The sequence below is a fragment of the Aulostomus chinensis genome, chromosome 1, assembly GCF_037954235.1.
Source record: "Aulostomus chinensis isolate RoL2024-O1b breed Wild chromosome 1, RoL_Achi_v1.0, whole genome shotgun sequence".
Taxonomy (NCBI): domain Eukaryota; kingdom Metazoa; phylum Chordata; class Actinopteri; order Syngnathiformes; family Aulostomidae; genus Aulostomus; species Aulostomus chinensis.
Genome location: NC_141320.1, coordinates 14,432,728 through 14,451,111, shown reverse-complemented (window position 1 = coordinate 14,451,111; position 18,384 = coordinate 14,432,728). Strand labels below are relative to the sequence as shown.

The 18,384-nt window shown below is 40.4% G+C and overlaps 3 non-coding genes across 3 annotated transcripts; 2 read left to right on the top strand and 1 right to left on the bottom strand.

Annotated features, from left to right (window-relative positions):
- Positions 1-11,068: 11,068 nt before the first annotated feature.
- trnaa-cgc (transfer RNA alanine (anticodon CGC)) lies at positions 11,069-11,140 on the bottom strand. The gene has a single exon. It is a non-coding gene; the product is annotated as a tRNA-Ala (tRNA).
- Positions 11,141-11,939: 799 nt separating this feature from the next.
- Positions 11,940-12,011, top strand: trnae-cuc (transfer RNA glutamic acid (anticodon CUC)). The gene has a single exon. It is a non-coding gene; the product is annotated as a tRNA-Glu (tRNA).
- A 3,283-nt stretch (positions 12,012-15,294) lies between these two features.
- trnas-uga (transfer RNA serine (anticodon UGA)) lies at positions 15,295-15,376 on the top strand. The gene has a single exon. It is a non-coding gene; the product is annotated as a tRNA-Ser (tRNA).
- The last annotated feature ends 3,008 nt before the right edge of the window (positions 15,377-18,384 follow it).

Below are 18,384 nucleotides of genomic sequence, written 5' to 3'. Positions count from 1 at the left end.
GGTTATTCCATACTTTCATAACATCACTTTTGGCATAATTTTGAGTTTATTTGCAATTCTTACTCCATCACTGTCGCATCATTTTTAGATCATTAGCAATTCTTCCGACATCACTGTCGCATTATTTTGAGGTAATCAGCAACTCTTACTAAATGACTGTCAGCATCATTTTTAGGTTACTCGCAACTTTCAATACATTACTGTTAGCATCATTTTGAGTTCATTAGCAATTCTTACTACATCACTGTGGCATCATTTTGAGATCATTAGCAATTCTTCTGACATCACTGTCACATCATTTTGAAGTTCGTAGGAATTCTTACTACATTACTGTTGCATTATTTGAAGGTTCGTAGCAACTCTTCCTACATGACTGTCAGCATCATTTTTAGGTTACTCGCAACTCTAACCACATGACTGTCATCATCACTTTGAAGTTATTCGAAACTTTCACTTCCATACTGTTAGTATCATTTTGAGTTCATTTGCAATTCTTACAAAAATCACTGTCGCATTATTTGGAGGTTCGTTGCAACTCTTACTACATGACTGTCAGCATCACTTTGAGGTTATTCGAAACTGTCCCTACATTACAGTTCGCATCATTTTGAGGACATTACCGATTCTTCTGACATCACTCTCGCATTATTTTGAGGTTCCTAGCAACTCTTACTACATTACTGTTGCATTATTTTAAGGTTCGTAGCAACTCTTACTACATGACTTTCAGCATGACTTTGAGGTTGTTCGAAACACTTACTACATTACTGTAAGCATCACTGAGTTGATCAGCAACTATCACTACGTTACTGTTAGCATCATTTTGAGTTCAATAGCAATTCTTACGACATTACTGTCCCATCAGTTTGAGATCATTAACAATTCTTTTGACATCACTGTCGCATTACTTTGAGGTTCGAAGCAACTCTTACTACTTTATTGTTGCAGTATTTAACGGTTCGTAGCAACTCTTACTACATGACTGTCATAATGACTTTGAGGTTGTTCGAAACTCTTACTACATTACTGTCAGCATCACTTTGAGTTTATTAGCAACTATCACTTCATTACTGTCAGCCTCATTTTGAGTTTAGGAGCAACTCTTACTACATGAATGTCAGCATCACTTTGAGGTTGTTCGAAACACTTACTACATTACTGTAAGCATCACTGAGTTTATTAGCAACTATCACCACGTTACTGTCAGCATCGTTTTGAGTTCAATAGCAATTCTTACGACATCACTGTCAGCATCATTTTTAATTTACTCGCAACTCTTACTACATTACTGTCAGCATCACTTTGAGTTTATTCGCAACTATCACTACATTACTGTTGGCATCATTTTGAGTTTATTAGCAATTCAGAGACATCACTGTCGCATTATTTTGAGGTTCGTAGCAACACTTACTACATGACTCTCAGCATCACTTTGAGGTTGTTCGAAACACTTTCTACATTACTGTAAGCATCGCTGAGTTGATTAGCAACTATCACTACATTACTGTTAGCATCGTTTTGAGTTCAAAAGCAATTCTTACAACATCACTGTCAGCATCATTTTTAATTTACTCGCAACTCAAACCACATGACTGTCAGCATCACTTTGAGGTTGTTCAAACACTTACGACAGTACTGTAAGCATCAATGAGTTTATTAGCAACTATCACTACATTACTGTTAGCATCATTTTGAGTTTATTAGCAATTCTTACGACATCACTGTCCCTTCAGTTTGAGATCATTAACAATTCTTTTGACATCACTGTCGCATTACTTTGAGGTTCGAAGAAACTCTTACTACTTCACTGTTGCATTATTTTAAGGTTCGTAGCAACCCTTACTACATGACTGTCATAATCACTTTGAGGTTGTTTGAAACACTTACTACATTACTGTTCGCATCACTTTGAGTTTATTTGAAACTATCACTACATTACTGTTCGCATCATTTTGAGGTTAGTAGCAACTCTTACTACATGACTGTCAGCATCACTTTCAGGTTGTTCGAAACACTTACTACATGACTGTAAGCATCACTGAGTTGATTAGCAACTATCACTACATTACTGTTAGCATCATTTTGAGTTCATTAGCAATTTTTACTAAATCACTGTCGCATCATTTTGAGATCTTGAGCAATTCTTCTGACATCAGTGTCGCATTATTTTGAGGTTCGTAGCAACTCTTATTACATTATTGTTGCATTATTTAAAGGTTCGTAGCAACTCTTACTACATTACTGTCAGCATCACTTTTAGTTTATTAGCAACTATCACTACATTACTTTTAGCATCATTTTGAGTTTATTAGCAATTCTTACGACATCACGAGCATTAAATTGAGTTCATGAGCAACTCTTCCTACATGACTGTCAGCATCACTTTGAAGTTGTTCGAAACTCTTACTACATTACTGTCGCCTTATTTTAAGGTTTGGAGCAACACTTACTACATGACTGTCAGTATCACTTTGAGGTTATTCGAAACGTTCACTCCATTACTGTTAGCATCATTTTGAGTTCATTAGCAATTCTTACAAAAATCACTGTCGCATTATTTGGAGGTTCGTAGCAACACTTACTACATTACTGTCAGCATCACTTTGAGTTTTTTAGCAACTATCACTACATAACTGTTAGCATCATTTTGAGTTGATGAGCAATTCTTACTCCATCACTGTCGCATCATTTTGATATCATTTGCAATTCTTACGACATCACTGTAGCATTATTTTGAGGTTATTAGCAACTCTTACTACATTACTGTCAGCATCATTTTTAGGTTACTCGCAACTCTAACCACATGACTGTCATCATCACTTTGAAGTTATTCGAAACTTTCACTTCCATACTGTTAGTATCATTTTGAGTTCATTTGCAATTCTTACAAAAATCACTGTCGCATTATTTGGAGGTTCGTTGCAACTCTTACTACATGACTGTCAGCATCACTTTGAGGTTATTCGAAACTGACCCTACATTACAGTTCGCATCATTTTGAGGACATTACCGATTCTTCTGACATCACTCTCGCATTATTTTGAGGTTCCTAGCAACTCTTACTACATTACTGTTGCATTATTTTAAGGTTCCTAGAAACTCTTACTACATTACTGTTGCATTATTTTAAGGTTCGTAGCAACTCTTACTACATGACTTTCAGCATGACTTTGAGGTTGTTCGAAACACTTACTACATTACTGTAAGCATCACTGAGTTGATCAGCAACTATCACTACGTTACTGTTAGCATCATTTTGAGTTCAATAGCAATTCTTACGACATTACTGTCCCATCAGTTTGAGATCATTAACAATTCTTTTGACATCACTGTCGCATTACTTTGAGGTTCGAAGCAACTCTTACTACTTTATTGTTGCAGTATTTAACGGTTCGTAGCAACTCTTACTACATGACTGTCATAATGACTTTGAGGTTGTTCGAAACTCTTACTACATTACTGTCAGCATCACTTTGAGTTTATTAGCAACTATCACTTCATTACTGTTAGCCTCATTTTGAGTTTAGTAGCAACTCTTACTACATGAATGTCAGCATCACTTTGAGGTTGTTCGAAACACTTACTACATTACTGTAAGCATCACTGAGTTTATTAGCAACTATCACCACGTTACTGTCAGCATCGTTTTGAGTTCAATAGCAATTCTTACGACATCACTGTCAGCATCATTTTTAATTTACTCGCAACTCTTACTACATTACTGTCAGCATCACTTTGAGTTTATTCGCAACTATCACTACATTAGTGTGAGAATCATTTTGAGTTTATTAGCAATTCAGAGACATCACTGTCGCATTATTTTGAGGTTCGTAGCAACACTTACTACATGACTCTCAGCATCACTTTGAGGTTGTTCGAAACACTTTCTACATTACTGTAAGCATCGCTGAGTTGATTAGCAACTATCACTACATTACTGTTAGCATCGTTTTGAGTTCAAAAGCAATTCTTACAACATCACTGTCAGCATCATTTTTAATTTACTCGCAACTCAAACCACATGACTGTCAGCATCACTTTGAGGTTGTTCAAACACTTACGACAGTACTGTAAGCATCAATGAGTTTATTAGCAACTATCACTACATTACTGTTAGCATCATTTTGAGTTTATTAGCAATTCTTACGACATCACTGTCCCTTCAGTTTGAGATCATTAACAATTCTTTTGACATCACTGTCGCATTACTTTGAGGTTCGAAGAAACTCTTACTACTTCACTGTTGCATTATTTTAAGGTTCGTAGCAACCCTTACTACATGACTGTCATAATCACTTTGAGGTTGTTTGAAACACTTACTACATTACTGTTCGCATCACTTTGAGTTTATTTGAAACTATCACTACATTACTGTTTGCATCATTTTGAGGTTAGTAGCAACTCTTACTACATGACTGTCAGCATCACTTTCAGGTTGTTCGAAACACTTACTACATGACTGTAAGCATCACTGAGTTGATTAGCAACTATCACTACATTACTGTTAGCATCATTTTGAGTTCATTAGCAATTTTTACTAAATCACTGTCGCATCATTTTGAGATCTTGAGCAATTCTTCTGACATCAGTGTCGCATTATTTTGAGGTTCGTAGCAACTCTTATTACATTATTGTTGCATTATTTAAAGGTTCGTAGCAACTCTTACTACATTACTGTCAGCATCACTTTTAGTTTATTAGCAACTATCACTACATTACTTTTAGCATCATTTTGAGTTTATTAGCAATTCTTACGACATCACGAGCATTAAATTGAGTTCATGAGCAACTCTTCCTACATGACTGTCAGCATCACTTTGAAGTTGTTCGAAACTCTTACTACATTACTGTCGCCTTATTTTAAGGTTTGGAGCAACACTTACTACATGACTGTCAGTATCACTTTGAGGTTATTCGAAACGTTCACTCCATTACTGTTAGCATCATTTTGAGTTCATTAGCAATTCTTACTATATCACTGTCGCATCATTTTGAGATCTTTAGCAATTCTTCTGACATCACTGTTTCATTATTTTTAGGTTCGTAGCAACTCGTACTACATTATTGTTGCCTTATTTTAAGGTTCGAAGCAACTCTAACTACATTACTGTCAGCATCACTTTCAGTATATTCGCAACTATCAGTACATTATTGTTAGCATCATTTTGAGTTCATGAGCAATTCTCACGACATCCCTGTAGCATTAAATTGAGTTCATTAGCAACTCTTACTAAATGACTGTCAGCATCACTTTGAGGTTGTTCGAAACACTTACTACATTACTGGAAGCATCACTGAGTTTATTAGCAACTATCACTACATTACTGTTAGCATCATTTTGAGTTCATTAGCAATTCTTCCGACATCACTTTCGCAATATTTTTAGGTTCGTAGCAACTCTTACTACATCACTGTCCCATCAGTTTGAGATCATTACCAATTCTTCTGACATCACTGTCGCATTATTTTGAGGTTCGTAGCAACTCTTACTGCATGACTGTCAGAATCACTTTGAGGTTGTTCGAAACACTTACTACATTACTGTCAGCATCACTTTGAGTTCATTAGCAACTATCACTACATTACTGTTAGCATCATTTTGATGTTAGTAGCAACTCTTACTACATTACTGTCGCATTATTTTGAGGTTCGTAGCAACACTTACTACATGACTGTTAACATCACTTTGAGGTTATTCGAAAGTTTCACTCCATTACTGTTAGCATCATTTTGAGTTCATTAGCAATTCTTACTACATCACTGTCGCATCATTTTGAGATCTTTAGCATTTCTTCCGACATCACTGTCGCAATATTTTGAGGGTCGTAGCAACACTTACTACATGACTGTCAGCATCACTTTGAGGTTGTTCGAAACACTTACTACATTACTGTAAGCATCACTGACTTGATTAGCAACTATCACTACATTAATGTTAGCATCATTTTGAGTTCATTAGCAATTCTTACGACATCATTGTCGCAATATTTTGAGATTCTTAGCAACTTTTACTACTTTACTGTCGCATTATTTTGAGGTTCCTAGCAACTCTTAGTACATGACTGTCAGCATCACTTTGAGGTTATTCGAAACTTTCACTCCATTACTTTTAGCATCATTTTATGTCTATCAGCAATTCTTACTACATCACCGTCGCATCATTTTGAGATCATTCGCAATTCTTCCGACATCACTGTGGCATTATTTTGAGGTTCGTAGCAATTCTTACTACATTACGGTTGCATTATTTAAAGGTTCGTAGCAACACTTACTACATTACTGTCAGCATCACTTTGAGTTCATTAGCAACTATCACTACATTACTGTTTGCATCATTTTGAGATTAGTAGCAACTCTTACTACATGACTGTCAGCATCACTTTGAGGTTATTCGAAACGTTCACTCCATTACTGTTAGCATCATTTTGAGTTCATTAGCAATTCTTCCGACATCACTTTTGCAATATTTTGAGGTTCGTAGCAACTTTTACTACATTACTGTCGCATTATTTTGAGGGTCGTAGCAACACTTACTACATTACTGTAAGCATCACTGACTTGATTAGCAACTATCACTACATTAATGTTAGCATCATTTTGAGTTCATTAGCAATTCTTACGACATCACTGTCGCAATATTTTGAGATTCTTAGCAACTCTTACTACATTACTGTCAGCATCACTTTGAGTTTTTTAGCAACTATCACTACATTACTGTTAGCATCATTTTGAGTTCATTGGCAATTCTTACGAAATCACTGTCTCATCATTTTGAGATTATTAACAATTCTTACTATATCACTGTCGCATTATTTGGAGCTTCGTAGCAACACTTACTACATGATTTTCAGCATTACTTTGAGGTTGTTCGAAACACTTCCTACATTACTGTCAGCATCACTTTGAGATCATTAGGAATTCTTCCGACATTACTTTAGCATTATTTTGAGTTCATTAGCAATTCCTACGACATCACTGTAGCATTATTTTGAGGTTAGTAGCAACTCTTGCTGCATGACTTTCAGCATAATTTGAAACTGTTCGAAGCACTTACTACATTACTGTAAGCCTCACTGAGTTTATTAGCAACTAACACTACATTACTGTTAGCATCATTTTGAGTTCATTAGCAATTCCTACGACATCACTGTAGCATTATTTTGAGGTTTGTAGCAACTCTTACTACATGACTGTCAGCATCACTTTGAGGTTATTCGAAACTTTGACTACATTACCGTCAGCATCATTTTGAGTTCATTATCAATTCTTACTCCATCACTGTCGCATCATTTTGAGATCATAAGCAATTCTTCTTACATCACTGTTGCATTATTTTGAGGTGAGTAGCAACTCTTACTACATGACTTTCAGAATCACTTTGAGGTTGTTCGAAACACTTACGACATTACTGTAAGCATTATTTTTATGTTATTTGCAACTCTAACCACATTACTGTCAACACCACTTTGACGTTATTCGAAACTTTCACTACATTACTGTTAGCATCATTTTGAGTACATTAGCAATTCTCAATCCATCACTGTCACATCATTTTGAGGTTTTAAGGAACTCTTACTACATGACTGTCAGCATCACTTTGAGGTTGTTCGAAACACTTACTACATTACTGTAAGCATTACTGAGTTGATTAGCAACTATCACTACATTACTGTTAGCATCATTTTGAGTTCATTAGCAATTCTTCCGACATCACTGTAGCATTTTTTGGAGGTTACGAGCAACTCTTACCACATGACTGTCAGCATCACTTTGAGGTTATTCGAAACTTTCATTACATTACTGGAAGCATCATTTTTAGTTCATTAGCAATTCTTACGACATTACTGGAGCATTATTTTGAGGTTATTAGCAACTCTTACTACATTACTGTCAACATCATTTTTAGGTTACTCGTAACTCTAACCACATGACTGTCAGCATCACTTTGAGGTTATTCGAAACTTTCACTACATTTCTGTTCGCATCATTTTGAGTACATTCGCAATTCTTAATCCATTTCTGTCACATCATATTGAGGTTATTAGCAATTCTTCCGACATCACAGTAGCATTATTTTGAGGTTTGTAGTAACTCTTACTACATGACTGTCAGCATCACTTTGAGGTTATTCAAAACTTTCACTCCATTACTGTTAGCATCATTTTGAGTTCATTAGCAATTCTTCCAACATCACTGTTGCATTTTTAGAGGTTACTAGCAACTCTTCCTACATGACTGTCAGCATCACTTTGAGGTTATTCGAAACTTTCACTACATTACTTTTCGCATCATTATGAGTACATTAGCAATTTTTAATCCATTACTGTCACATCATTTTGAGATCATGAGCAATTCTTACTACATCACTGTCGCATCATTTTGAGATCATTAGCAATTCTTAAGACATCACTGTAGTATCATTTTGAGGTTACTAGCAACTCTTACTACATTACTGTAAGCATCACTGAGTTGATTAGCAACTATCACTACATTACTGTTAGCATCATCTTGAGTTCATTAGCAATTTTTACAACATCATTGTAGCATTATTTTGAGGTTATTAGCAACTCTTACTCCATCACTGTCGCATCATTTTGAGATCATGAGCAATTCTTCTGACATCACTGTCGCATTATTTTGAGGATCGTAGCAACTCTTACTACATTACTGTCAGTATCAATTTGAGTTTATTAGCAACTATCACTACATTACTGTCAGCATCATTTTTGTATTCATTAACAATTCTTCCTACATCACTGTCGCATCATTTTGAGATCATTAGCAATTCTTCTGACATCACTGTCGCATTATTTGGAGGTTATTAGCAACTCTTACTACATTACTGTCAGCATCATTTTTAGGTTATTCGAAACTTTCACTCCATTACTGTTCGCATCATTTTGAGTTCATTAGCAATTCTTACTACATCAATGTAGCATTATTTTGAGGTTATTAGCAACTCTTACTACATTTCTGTAGCATTATTTTGTGTTCATTAGCAATTCTTACGACATTACTGGAGCATTATTTTGAGGTTCGTAGTGTGGCAAGGCGAGGAGTGGGGAACAGTTGCTGACAACGCCAGCTGGGGGCTTTCACCCCAGGATATAAACAAAATTTCAAAATGACCAGGCTTCCATTTGAACAAAGGCACACAGTTTGAGAGATACAACAGGACAGGACCGTGATTTCCAATTATAAAAATACTTTTATTAGAAAAATAGTTTAAAATGAGCAACAGTCTAAATGAATACCAATGGATATAATAAGGAGTGCAAGAGGAATTACCGAAAGGAAAAGGGGACAGGGCTGGGGCTTACCACGACAGCGGAAACGAAAAGGGGAGGGATCCAAAAAAAACTACACTGCGCCCGTGACACAGCAAACCAAAAAAACATGAATAAGGAAAAACCACCAGGGGGACCGCTGCCGCTCTGGGCCCTCAACACCTGTCAAAGAAAAGAAAAGAACACCATCAAAAACATGAAATCAAGGCAACCCTCACACACGAACTAAATATCACTACCCCAATAACCCAACAGAAACTGTTTTAAATCCAAATGATCAAAATGGGGAGCAAAAGGCAATAATAATAATATAATAATAATAATAATAATAATAAGGGTTCTAAACAATAAATTAAATGTAACCCACAAAAACTAACAATAATAATTCAAAGAAAGAAATAACAAATAGAAAAGGAATAAACTCAAGTAATTAAGGAAATGTCTGCCCCTCTAATCAAAACCAGTCTCCAAGGGGGATGGCTCAGCGCCGATGAGGGTCGGGATGCCCTCTCTTGGCCCACGTTGAGGCTCTTATAAAGGCCGTAGTGCACGGCTTTAACCGCCGTTACTGGGATCAGAGCCGTTATGAGTCGAATCAGCAAGAATCCAGACTGAAGAAGAGAAGAAGAAGAAGAACCAAAACAGCAGCGAGGCTCACAGCAGCAATTGACGGCTGCACACTGCAAAATAAACAAGTTAACCTAATTAAAATGTGGATGAAGGACATTACAGAATAACAAAAGCTAAGAATAAACATTTCCTACCGGAGAGCAGAATCATGGCGTCAGACGAGGCAGGAGGAGGAAGCCCGCAGCCCAGACTACACAAACGATGGCCAGGAGAGGATAATCAGAACACCACAGACCATCGGCAGCTTGATATGAAAGGCAGACAACTACGCGTCTTACCCACAGAAAGCGCACCACGCACACACCGGCCCCAGGGAGACAGCCCAGCTCCCGGTAACACCACACCGCTGGACGGAGCAAAACTGGAGTAAACAGGGGGCCCATGACACTGAATAATGGAGCAGAGCAAGCATGCATACCTTTGTTTGTAACCGATCTGCTGACCAGCGAGACGCCACCACGCACGGCTGTCGGCTCCGTAAAGGAGGGAGAGGAAGTGGAAAGGACAGAGAAGGGTCGGACCAGGTCTACTTCTAGGTGACCACTCACTATCGTCTGCCACACTGCCCCTCATGGTGGGGAGTGTGGCGCTATCCTGCCACAACACACACACACACACACACACACACACTGAGACATGCAGCAGCTCACAGTAACTGCCTCAGTCACACAGCAGATAGACTACTTTCTATAACAAGATAAGCAGTAGAAAATGGATGGAAGTGATGATGAACTGATGAACAGGTGATTTGTCCAAAAGTCAACATCAGATTGATTTCCAATCTGTGGAAGCAGTTTCATCTTGAGGTTCCAGGTAAGAACAGCCAGCTGTGGGCTGACACACATCTCTTCAGGAGCACTTCTATGCTCCAAACTTGCCAGGTTGAATTGTGTCTGTATTCTGAGGGCAGCAGGAGGACGGAGGAGTGAGGACACACACATTTGGAACTGAGAGCAGCTGTGTGTGGGATTTCCCCTCCAAAGATGAAACCAGCTCCTTCATGCTGGCTATGAAGGCTCACAGTCACACTGAGCCTGCTATAAATACTTTGATATGCAACAGACAGGTTTTTCTTCTGGTTGTTTGTTATTAACTGTTGTCACATTTAATGATCAATTTAGCTGTTAAGATGAAGGCTCCAAAGGACCAGCTGGAGATGCCGGGGATTGAACCCGGGGCCTCATACATGCGAAGCATGCGCTCTACCACTGAGCTACATCCCCTCTGTTAGCGTCACTGTTTAACTGATGCAGCAACACAAACACAGACACAACATTTTTTAAATTATTATTCTTCATTTTAGGGATAAAAAGGAAGTCAGCCTGTGATCTCAAAGGCTCTGTGATCTCAGTAGTTTCACTGTGATGTCAGCCCACACAGCCTTAGACCACAGAGGCAAGTCAGGCTCCAGGAAGCTGAGGCTGCTCCGTTCTCAGTCCAGTCCAGAGTGAAGGTTTCCCTCTCAGAAGCTTTCCAATCCAGCCCAGATCCTCTCTGACTAGCAGGAGTCTTTGACCAGGAAATGAGAATTATATTGAACGTCTGCTCATCCTCAGAATGAAGTAAAAGTATTTGTGTTCCTAAAATAATCTCCAGATGCTAAGATCAATTATTAACATTGATTGACAGCTCTAAACTGACCCATCATCACAATACAGTTGCAAACTGAGGACTGGAATATTTAGAAATCCACAGATGCTCATAACAACTGGTAGTACAAGTACACAGTAGAGACGACTGTAGGAAGTAGCAGTAGTGAGCCTTGAAGAAAATGCAGTAAAGACAGGAAGCCCCATCACATTGTCAGTGTTTCAGTGACTGGCATTGTGAAGAGACTGAGACAAAGTCAGTTATGAATGGAGGGCTGAGTTGGAGCAGAGGGGGGCAGGATCCTGGGGGTGGACTGTCTTTAGGGGGCTGAGGTGTCTGGTGGTCTTGGTGGACCATCTCAAGCTGAGACCACAGAGTCCTGTGTTCTTGAGTCATTGTCTATAGTCTCTGTTGTTGGAGAGCTCAGTGTGGTCCCTGATGGTCTAGTGGCTAGGATTCGGCGCTCTCACCGCCGCGGCCCGGGTTCGATTCCCGGTCAGGGAATGAGTTATTTAGAGGTTGAGGGAGAGGTGATCAGGTGGTCCACATGATGGTGGAGGTGATGAACTGTGAGTCCATCATGGCTCCACTCTCACCCCCATTGTAGTGTTCTTGGTTCACTCTGCCATGGCCCCATGTTGAAGGGTGACTGTCTCATTCAGGTTCAACCCTTGGTTAGACTCTATTAAGTCACTGACTCCTGCAAGGACAAACTCTGTAAAGTATATCCATGGTGAGGCCTCCCTCAGGAACTAGAACACCAAAGATGAACTGCACTTCATCCGTCAAGCTCAGTTGTGTTGGTGTTCTATGAAGTACTGCCTTCAGAAAGGCACCAAGGATGTCCTGTTGGTCCTCACTGTCCAGGTAGACAGGCTCAGGAAGAGGATCACACAACTAAAATACAGTAAAATTAAATAAATACATCCATCCATTGTCTTCCGCTTATTCCTACACATTAAGGGTCACGGGGGGGGGGGGTGGAGCCTATCCCAGCGTCAACGGGCGAGAGGCAGGGTTCACCCTGGACAGGTCGCCAGTCCATCGCAGGGCCAACATAGAGAGACGAACAACCATTCACACTCACATTCATACCTACAGTCAGTTTAGAGTAGTCAAAGTACAAATACATATTTATTTTTAAGAATCAGTGTATTACAAGTACTTTCAGGAAAAAACTAACCAAAATGTTCTTAAAAAAACAAAACCAAAATGTTGTTAAAAAAAACAAAACAAAAATGTTCTTAGCAAAAACCTCTTCACCGTGTGTGTACCGCACATCTGTAAAGTGAGTGTGTGAGAGTGTGTGAGCGTAAGTGTGTAACAGTCAGTGAGCGTGACAAGAACTCCTGAAACGCTTCATCAAAGTGCTTTCAAATCTTGTTCAACTGCAACATCGTCCATTCAAACCTGACCTCATCGGTTTGGCATTGTGAAGTTTGTCACTTCAAATCTTCATTCAAGACAATTTCACCTTTCATGCGTGGACTTTGGGGGACAGTTGAAGTCCATCCAGATCCAAGAGAAGTTTTTGAAACACTTCAGAAGTGTAGCACAGTCGTGGGGGACATGCAAGGTTGAGGGCACCCATCAGTCCCATTAGCAGTGCACAGGCCTGGGCAGCATTCCTGCATGTAGGCAAAGTCAGAGTAGTCAAAAAAGTACATCCAACTCTGTAGCGCCACCTAAGTAGAATACCAATGTTTGAGATCCTGCTTGTTCAGCATGAATGTTCCAGCAGTGGTCACCTACCTGTGTACTTTCCAACAGTCACCAGTCGCTCTTGGTGCCACCCCTGCTTGCGCCAGTGTCTCCAACAGTGTCTCCAACAGTGTCTCCAACAGTGTCTCCAACAGTGTCTCAGCAGCGCCCGTGATCTTAGCAGGACTGATGAGCCTGTGGTTCAGGAACAGGTCCTTTCTAATTGTGCAGATGAGGTTTCTGTTCCAAAGCCTGGATCGTATGTTTTCATGATCTCTTTCAAAATAGTCATCAGGTATTTCCTCCCCACGTGTGGTTGCTCTCTTATGAATGCTTCATCACCAGTCATCAGTCCACTGTGTGTTCATGGCAGCATTGAGCAGCAGTCAGACAACAGTTCTTAGACGCTCCATGAGTTTGGCTGAAAGTTCCCGATCCATGAACCCGTCTTCATGATCCAGGTATGGTCCTGCACACCCTGAAGCTTCCTCTGGTGGAGATTCCAGCTGCCTGGCCTCCATCTCTGAATACACTCGCTGGCCCTCAGCTTGTTTTGTTCCATACAGTCAAAGAGAAGCAGAAATAACATCACCATTGAACAGAGGTCAAACAGCCAGAGCAGCTCAAAGGCAGGGTTGGGGTTCCTCACCCCTCCTCCCCTAAAACAGAAGGCACGTGGTCAATCTGGGTGTTTGAAAGCAAAGGTCATGGGCTAGAAGTTTTAGTGGTTTACTCAATCAAATATTTATTTGTTCATGATATGATCATACAGAGAGGCTCACTGGACTTTTCCTCAACAAAAAAAGGTTTCAAATGTTGAAAAGCACTCTAGTAATTTATCATCGCATCAGTTAAAGACAACAATACATAAAGAAATTGCTTACCGTTGCAATCGGCCATTCTCCAAAAAACAAAGACTTCTCTCCTGGTGAAAAGAAAAGAAGAGTCGTACGGTCCTCTGAGGTCCTGTTGTGTCTTTTGGTCAGAGACAAACAAAGTGTTTGCCAAGTCGGCTGTGATGAATCTCCCAGTAAACCAGGGGTTGGGTTCCCCACACCTTCCTCCCCTCAAACAGAAGGCCAGACGTGTGACTTGGAACACCAAACAGGACCAATGGTCTGTGTGAGGCTTGAGGGAGGACATGTCTGTCTTCTTGCAGTAGTTACTTTCCCTGGTGAGTAGTTACTTTCAGAGTGGAGGAACTCAGGTACTATCTCAGTTACATTTTGGCAGAAGTAACTAGTAACTATAACTACCTACTTTTGCAAAGTCCCGTGCCAGACACTGAACATGAGACACTTGCGGTCTCTTGGTGTGACAATCAGCCGCTCTGTGACAGCAGTGGAGACACCAGCAGACAGGGCGGAACCAACTGGAGCAGAGGAAGAGGAAGTAGCCCCACTAGAGCCCTCCCTCCCTCTCATTCTCTCTCTCTCTCTTTTGTCTTTTCTTCTATTTATTTGCCTTCTGTTGTCTGTCCTTTCCTGCTCTCGTTTAAAAACCAACCGCAGCAGACGTGCGTTCCCATGATGAAAATTATTATAAAAGATAGATTTGTTTTCCTCTTAAATTTCGAAGCATTTTCAGATTCATGAAAAGATCATCAATCAGTGTCGTATTTCAGACAGACTTCTGGTCCGTGAGGACGAGCAATCCAGGACAGATCCACAGAACTCCAACTGCCATCTTTGATGGTTCCTTTACAGTCTGTAGGGTGGAGAGATCCTCCTGAGTCAACGAGCCCTTTTAGGATCCACCTCCATTTATGGATGGAATTTATACAGCAGCCACTCACCAGTAGAGTCTGATATTCAACAATACAGATTCCCAAGTCACCGTCCAACACTGGCTGGAGCAGCAGAGCTGGCAAAATGTCATCTTTTCTGTCATTGTTTCAAAATGTCCTCACTAAGATGGTTATTAATTCCTCATTCTCAGCTGCTGCAGCCTTTAAAGAAAACCTTTGACTGGTGGCTCTAACAAAGATCAGATGTTGTCTCCTCTAGAACATCAAAATGATAACAATAAAGTTAAGAATAAATATAATTTGGTGAATTTCAGTCTCCTACAAATGTGTGTGAATGTGGTTGTTGTGGCCGAGTGGTTAAGGCGATGGACTTGAAATCCATTGGGGTCTCCCTGCGTAGGTTCGAGTCCTGCCAACAACGTTCAGCTGTTGATGGTCCATATCAGACCTCTTCCCCTACTTTGTGCTCCAGTTGTCTCCTCATCAGGCACCACAGGATCCAGGAGTCAAAGCAAATCATGAGTGACTTTAAAAATGGCCATCAAACACAAAATAAAGCTTGGAATAAGTTTCAAATTTAATTTTATGTTGACATGTTTCATCCATTTCACCACCACACTGTCCTTCATCACAGCATTTAACATCAGGACTGCTCCCAGATCAGCTCCAAGATCAGAGATCAAAGACTGAAGCAGGAGATCAATGCTCAGAACCCCGAGATCAAAGACTGAATTCAGAGATCAAACACAGAATTCAGAGATCAAACACATAACCTATGGAGGCTACACCCCCCCCCCCAACAGTTTCCATTTCAGTCAAATCAATTTTATTTTTTTAGTGCCAAATCACAACAAAAGTGATCTCATGACACTCTACAAGTAGAGCAGGTCCAGCACCTCAGTCCTTCCATCAGTTAACACCCAACAATTCTCCATCAGCAAGCACATCCTGCAACAGTAGTGACTAAAACCTTCTTTTAACAGGCAGGAATGTAGAGCAGATCCAGGATCAGTGGGAACTGATGTCTGCTTTGACCCCCTGGTGAAAGAATATGTCCTGTCTTGTCTCCTGTCTTCCTCCAGAAAGGTGGCAACCTGACAGCAAACAAACCCATCCTCTGAACTAGGAGTCTCAGTTGAGGCTCCATCTGAAACCAAAGACTTTGGATGAATGACTATCAACCTCCATTCTTTGTTGGACTAAACATTCATTAGTTAGCAGTTAGCTAAGCTACCTGTGGTCAAACCTGCAGCTGATGGAACACAGTAAGAGCAGGCTAGCTAACATTCAGGTTTGATTTATGAATGGAAAGAACCAGAGACAAATAGAATGACATCATCAAGACAAAACCTGGTGCTTACAAAGGTGAGGTGAACAATTTTAACAGTCAATCCCAAATTTAGGCCTGAAGTTAGAAAATAATATTAGCCAGTTAGCAACGTTAGCGTATTCTGCCCAAGTAGAAGACATGATTTGTTTATCTGGATTAAATAAAAATGGATGAAAACTTCCAGAACATCCCTCCCAAATCTGATGTCTTCAACTGAATGAACTCTAACATTTCTAGATTCATTCCCTCCAGTAAGGTCTTATTTCCAGCTCTGCTCTCCCTCCACTACTGTTCAGTGTAGTATTTATTTTACTGACTACTTCATTGACAGGTGGTAAAACTGTCTGGTGTTTCCTGAACTTAACTGAGTGCTGCTCAGTAAAGTTGCCATGACTTGAGATTCTCTTCCTGCTGGGTCCATTTCAACATTCTTATCCTTCCTAGCATTGGAGATAAAGTAGCAGTCAGGGCTGTACTTGATTAGTACTGCATATAGTACACATCAGTCACTGCCATTACACAGTGGAATGGTAGTTGAAGTACTGTTTAGCAGCAAGCTGAAAACTGTTGTGGTCTTTGACAGTTCTCTTGTTTCTGAATGAAAATCCTGTGAAGGAGAATCATGGAGACATCCTAAAAATGGCTGAGGTCTCTGAGCTGCAGCAGGTCTGAGCTGCTTTTGATGCCCAGATGATGAGGAGGCAGTGAATGGTGGGTTTGGTGGAGCTGGAAAAAGGCTGCAGGTGGTGAGGGGTCTGCTGGTGTCAGGACCTGAGTCGTTGGGTCACAGTCCAAATCCATCTTTGTCGTCATGACAGCTGGACTCCCACAACATTCTGAGGATGATAGTGGCCTGGGTCTGTCCCTGACTCAAGATGTTTTGTGTCTGACCTGAGCAACAGACTGCAACGTGGTAAGTACAGCCTAAAGATTTGCACAACAGAAGTCAATTGTCTCCCTCCTTTAATCCACTCTCAGGTATCCACTATACATTACAGGAGAGTTTGATGGCCTTCTGCTGGGTGACAGGGGTTCCCCATGCCAACGCAGGCTGCTGACCCCTTACCCGCACCCTGAACCAGGCCCCCAACAGAACTTCAACTGGGCTCACTGCAGGACCAGAGGTGGAGATGACCATAGGCCTGCTAAAAGCCCGTTTCCAGTGCCTACGTCACCTCAGGGTGTCCCCTGAGAGGGCCTGTGATATTCTTGTGGCATGTGTTCTTCATAACATTGCCACTATGAGAGGAGAGCAACACCCTGCCCTACAAATGGAAGAGCCTGATGACGACCCCATCCACCTGCCAGCTATCCAGGACAGCAGAGCCGTCAGAGACACCATATGTCAGAATCACTTTGGCATTTAATTAGCAATCATCCTCCCCACCACAGTCCAATAAAGGAACAATACACATTTCATTTGGTCTTCTTTATTTCCTAGCAATAAAAAAGCTCGTTCAGTTCACATTCCACTAGTTAACATATTCACCTGGAGCCATGCACCCCCCTCTAACTTGGGCTCCAGTCGTTCTGTTTCCAGATCTGCTTTCCTAATCTGGCGGTCCAAGGACTGCATTTCTTTGTCACTTTTTTACATTTTTCTCAGCAGGTGGACTCTGTAAAGTTCCTTTACTGGTAACTGAGAACATGAGGATTAGACAGTTGGACATGAATCTGTTGACTGAACATCTCACTGTGTCAGTGTGTGCACTGGAGGTCGAGGGACCCTCCTGCCCAGCCATGCTCTGTTAAAGAGGACAAGACTGTCTTCATACTTCAGTGTAGGCTGATGTCTCTATATTCCACCAGAATGGTAAGAAATATGAATGGGAGAAGAATCAGGAATGTATCAAGATGTGACTTCTACAGGCCTTTCTGGGTCCCCCACTGTAAAGGCAGCAGACAGCGTTTGTCCATCCTCTTCGTCCTGGAGGAGAGATGTTTCAGTGACTTAAAATAACATTGAGAAAATCTTTACTGACAGTTACTGTGTCTGTTGTGGCACAAGGCAAATGGCACCAGCAGAACCTGTTGGGAAATAAAGTCATGGGTACATATCTATATATATATCTATATATATATCTATATATAGATATATC